Below are 5,713 nucleotides of genomic sequence, written 5' to 3' on the forward strand. Positions count from 1 at the left end.
GGCTCCACCGGCGATGCTGCCGGCGGCAGCCAGCCTACCCTGATCGCGCTGTTTAGTCAGATGGCGAAGCGCCTCAAGAACGAGAACAAAAAACCGGCCGTCGCGGAGGCGAGCTACACCGTTGCTCCGACTGTCGGCAGGTGCTGGACGCCGCCGAGTTGCGGCGTTTCGAGGGTGACCCGGCGGGCGCCGTCGACGAGTTCTCGGCGCTTACCGACCCGCGGTTGAGCGTGTTCGATAACGAGGCCGCCGTCGAAGACGGCGGCGTCGACGTGATGGACACGCCGCAGCACAAGCTCACGCAGTTCGCCGTCTACGACCGGCACACGCACCTGTGCCCCATCGACGCCGGCCTGATCGAGCGCGATGTGGAGCTCTACTTCAGCGGGTACGTGAAGCCCATTTAGGACGAGGACCCTTCCCCCAAGAACGGCATATGCTGCAAGGCGATGGGACCGATCGGCGCCTGGTGGCCGCGGGTTTCGACGGTGGCGAGAACGCCGTGATCGGATTCACCACTCCGTACGCCGATACGTGCTCATGGCCCCCAGCGAGCAGTACACGCCTTCCATCGACGCCATCAAGGAGAAGATCTATATGAGCAAGTTGGTGATCGAGACAGTCGTGAAGGCCGAACACCACGTACGAGGACCTTCTCAACAAACTCGAGCTGACGCCCCCGCCTCAGGGCTCGCCAGTTCACCGAGGACGCGCTGCTTCGAAATGCCCAGTTCGTGATCGACCAGGTGCAGAGTTTCGACATTACCGTGGACGACGACGAGGCACACCTGATCGTGACGCCCTGCCTGCGGAGCTTGGTTAACCTGGCTGGCGTGACGTTGGGTCAGCGGCGAGCGATGCGGCGCGGTCGACGCAAAGCGTTGCCCGAGAAGTCCGTCTGTACTTTGGCTACGACAGTGGCTCGTACGAGACGTCTTCGAGGTGCTGTTCCACGGTCAGATCGACGATAAGGCTTCCAACGCTGGCTGCTGCAAGCGGTGCGGAGTTTGCGAAGCGTACCAGTCGGCCGACTGCGGCAAGCGCAGGGCGTGCAAGGACATGGTGAAGTTTGGAGGCACGGGTAGGCAGAAGCAGTGTTGCATAGAGCGGCGCTGCCTCAACAAGGTCTTCCAGGAAGACGACGGCGACACGGAAACGATGGAGGACGAGCTCGACCGCAAGGCCGCGCAGGCGGACGCGCCTGCGTCGCGCAAGACGACGCGGTGCGGGGGCAGCCACGTCTGCTGGGTTGACGACAAGCCGGTCGCCACGCTCAATAAGAAATCGTACTTCTCGCGTGCCGTGGTCAACGGCCACGAGCTGCGATGGGGCGACTTCGTGCTTGTCACCCCCACGGATCCCGGTACACCGCTGTACGTGGCCCGAACTGTCTACATGTATGAAACTCCGTCGGGCGAGAAGATGGTTCCACGCGCACTGGTTCTGGAGGGGTTCGGACACCGTGCTGGGCGAATCTTCCGATCCTCGCGAGCTCTTTCTCGTCAACGAATGCGAGAACCAGAGTCTCAGCACAGTGAAGAACCTCTGTATGGTGGTGCTCAAACCCGTAGCCCAGGACTGGTTCTCCTCGCGGTGGCGTGCACAGTTTGGAGGACGAATGCGTGCTGCAGGGTGACGACGACGGAAGGTCGTTCTTCTACCAGAAGGCCTACGAACCGGAGCACGCGCGCTTCGTCGACCCTCCCGAACTGTTTTGTCCAGAGGAGTGCGACGTGACGCAAGCTTGTACCTCGTGTCGTCACCAGAAGCGCAGGAGTAACTGGAGACTCCTGTTCCGGGAGAGGTCGTTGAGGAAGACGGCGGCAAACTCTACTATTCAAGCGTCTCGTTCCAGGGCAAGTCGTTCTGCGTCGGCTAGTGTGTCTTCCTGGAGCCGGATTCGTTCCAGTTTCACTTCAAGCCGCTCAAGAGAAAGAACAAGGGAAACGCCAAAAAGGAAGACCTGGACGAGGACATATACCCAGAGTACTACCGCAAACGTTCCGAGTACATCAAGGGATCGAACACCGACGTACCCGAACCCTTCAAGATAGGCAAGATCGTATCCATTTATAGAAAATCAGGCAGTGGCGACGCCAAAAACGAGCCCGAAAGGTTCAAGCTGAGGGTCAAGAAATTTTACCGCTCCGAGAACACGCATCAGCCAAAGCTGGACACCGACCTCTGCCTCTTGTACTACTTCGAAGAAGAGGCTGTCGTCGGGCTGAATGAGGTGTGCGGTAAGTACTACGTCGTGTACGGTGAAAATTTGGCTGAGGACGTCGAAGACTATCTTCGCCGAGGCCCTCACCGATTCTACTTTACCGAAGCGTACGACAGCGAGGCCAAGAGTTTCGTGGAGCCTTCATCCAAGGCGCGCATGATGGGTTGTCTCGGCAAGGGCAAGGGTAAGAAACGCAAGAGTTCGAGCAAAGCCGTCAACATCGAACCGCCCGAAGAGTACTACGTGCCGCAGCGCAAGCTACGCAGTCTCGACGTCTTCGCGGGCTGCGGAGGCCTGTTCGAGGGATTCCACCAGGCCGGTGTCAGCGAGTCCTGCTGGGCCATCGAACGGGAAGAGCCCGCGGCCACGGCCTTCCGTCTGAACTTCCCGGACGCCACCATCTTCACCGACGACTGCAATCGTCTCTTGCGCCTGGTCATGGACGGTGAGACCGTCAATGAGCGTGGGCAGACGCTGCCGCAGAAGGGAGACGTCGAGCTGCTCGGCTGCGGACCTCCGTGCCAGGGCTTCAGCGGCATGAACCGCTTCAACCTCGAGGCAATACTCCCAGTTCAAGAACTCGCTCATCGCCTCGTACCTGAGCTACTGCGAGTACTACCAGCCGCGCTTCTTCTTGCTCGAGAACGTGCGCAACTTTGTCTCGTTCAAGCGCAGCATGGTTCTCAAGCTGACCCTGCGCTGCTTCATCAGCATGGGTTACCAGTGCACCTTCGGCGTGCTTCAGGCCGGCAACTACGGAGTGCCGCAGACTCGCAGGAGAGCCATCATACTGGCGGCTGCCCCGGGAGAAAAGCTTCCGCTCTACCCGGAACCGCAGCACGTGTTCGCTCCTCGGGCCTGCCAGCTGACCGTAATGGTGGACGACCGCACGTGTCTGTCCAATTGCAAGTGGTCGTCGTCCGCTCCGCTCAGGACCATCACCGTCCGCGACGCCATCTCGGACCTGCCCGAGATCCGCAACGGCGCCAAGTTCGACGAGATTCCGTACGGCGCCCAGGCCCCGGCCCCGTTCCAGAAGGGTCTCCGCGCCGGTGGCGCGGTGGTGCGGGATCACGTGTGCAAGGAGATGGCGCCCGTGGTCGAAGCCCGCATGCGGCACATTCGCCTGGCCCCGGGCTCCGACTGGCGCGACCTGCCCAACACCGTCATGCGGCTCTCGGACGGCGTTACGTACACCAAGAAGCTGCGCTACACGCACCACGACGCCAACAACGGCAAGTCGTCGACTGGTGCCCTCCGCGGGGTCTGCCCCTGTGCCTCGGACAAGCCGTGCGACCCGCTGTGCCGACAAGACAACACGCTGATTCCGTGGTGCCTGCCGCACACGGCCAACCGGCACAACCACTGGGCAGGGCTGTACGGTCGACTCGAGTGGGACGGGTTCTTCAGCACCACCGTGACCAACCCGAAGCCGATGGGCAAGCAGGGCCGAGTCCTGCACCCCGAGCAGCACCGCGTCGTGAGCGTGCGGGAGTGTGCTAGGTCACAGGGGTTCCCTGACACTTACCGCTTCTTCGGCACCATCCTGGACAGGCACCGGCAAGTCGGCAACGCCGTGCCGCCGCCCATGGCGCGGGCTATCGGACGCGAAATCCTCAAGTGCCTAGCGGACGAAAAGGACAACTGACACTATTGCGCTGGAACGTGACGATCGAGTGTGCCTTTGGGGAGGATATGGCTCCCAAACTCTGGAAAATGTACGTTTTTTGGTGCTCACCGTCTTTAGATTGTCACATGCGGTTCGGCCGCTGTGTGTTTCTATTTGCTGTTTTTAATCCACGGAGAGTCGCATTTTCATCTCCGAGGAAAAGTGTGCCTTTGCTAGACTGCCTTTATACACTGAGTGTGAAATTTCTGTCCGTTTGTAGCATTAATTATGCGTTTAGATATTACCTTATGGCCTCTTCCCGTCTGTAAGAAACGGTAAGGCACACTGAAGGCGACTGTTGTGTTGGAAAGGTAATTTGCTGTTGCAATGTATATGATGATATTACATCACTATTTTTTATGCGCCTAAAATAAAGAAAGCCCATGATATATATTGTTTAAGTGCAAAGATAGTGGGTACTTTCAGCATGTTCTGTTTAAAAGTATCAAGTCAGTAAAAGTACAACGAACTACTTCGCTCTTATCAGTGCTTTTGGCGTTTCTGCGTGTCGTAGCTTGAGTGCGCGACCTTACGAAGTTTTCCGACAGTGGTCTTCCCAGCGGGAGCATTCATTAGAGCCATGCGAGTTCCAACTATCAGTACTTAATAAGAGCTTGTTGCTGAGGTTGTAATTCCGTTTAGATTGTTGTCACGCTTGGCAAAGCTGCGGGATCGCTGTACGGTTGAGTAGAAATTGTGTTTTACCATTGTGTCATGTTTCAAACAACTAATGTTTCATGTGTAAAAGTTTCACACTTATTGGACGATTAAATGATCTATTTCATGTACACCTCGAATGTGCTTGTTTTATTATCCGCCTCCGCGGTGGCTGAGCGGTTGTTGGCATTCTGCAGCTCAGCACGAGGTCGCTGGTGGGAGTCCCGACCGAAGTGGGCGTCTTTATCAAACCTTCGCTGGCTTCCATGACCGCCGCCAGAGCTAGGCGTCACGTCACCACTGTGCACGTGACATCATTGGTGTTCGTGGTGAGGATTAGAGTATTGGTTTCCTAATAATTCTAGTCGGGATGCGACAGTTGCGCTCTACGGCAGATCAGTTTCGGTTTTCTTAGGGAAACTGGCTGCAATACTCTGCGCTGTAGAAACTAGTCCTCTTTTAACATTTTAAACCGGCTACAAACTTGGATGACATGCTTACGACTCATGAATTGGTATCAGTCGTCTGACTCGGTTAAAAATGTTCGTGTAATCACTATCTCTAGTTTTCCTAAAGTATAATCCTGAGAAAATTGCTTAAATTATTGCGCCTTCTCCATTCTCAATGCCTTTCGGACGCATTTTCTTAAACATACTGTTGATTACCCGCCGTGGTTGCTTAGTGGCTATGGTATTGAGCTGCTAAGCACGAGGTCACGGGATCGAATCTCGGCCACTGCGGCCGCATTTTGATGGGGGCGAAATGCGAAAACACCCCGTGTACTTAGATTTAGGTGCCCGTTAAAGAACCCCAGGTGGTTTAAATTTTCCGCAGTCCCCCACTACTGCGTGCCTCATAATCAGATCGTGGTTCTGGCACGTAAAACCCCAAAATTTAATTGATCCTGTACACTGCTGGAAGCGACTAGGAGAAAGTAATATACACGTTACAAGAAAGAGCTAGAAGGGCTATCTATGACCCACCCCTTAAATAAACACCGAGTCGTTTCCACGTGCGCCCATTTAAGCATATTTAACATTTACGAACTGAGGTTATTTCTTGCATATCAAAAACAATGTGTGGTAGCCACCCAACCCCACCACCGTGCACAGCACTATTACAATATGCGTCGCTAGCAAAAAGAACAATTATTTACGCGACTC

At 56.0% G+C, this 5,713-nt stretch overlaps 1 pseudogene; it reads left to right on the forward strand.

Moving 5' to 3' along the window:
• Window positions 1–434: 434 nt before the first annotated feature.
• On the forward strand, window positions 435–4,180 carry LOC119464062 (DNA (cytosine-5)-methyltransferase 1-like; annotated as a pseudogene).
• The last annotated feature ends 1,533 nt before the right edge of the window (window positions 4,181–5,713 follow it).

Source organism: Dermacentor silvarum, chromosome 9, assembly GCF_013339745.2.
Source record: "Dermacentor silvarum isolate Dsil-2018 chromosome 9, BIME_Dsil_1.4, whole genome shotgun sequence".
NCBI classification, from domain to species: Eukaryota; Metazoa; Arthropoda; class Arachnida; order Ixodida; family Ixodidae; genus Dermacentor; species Dermacentor silvarum.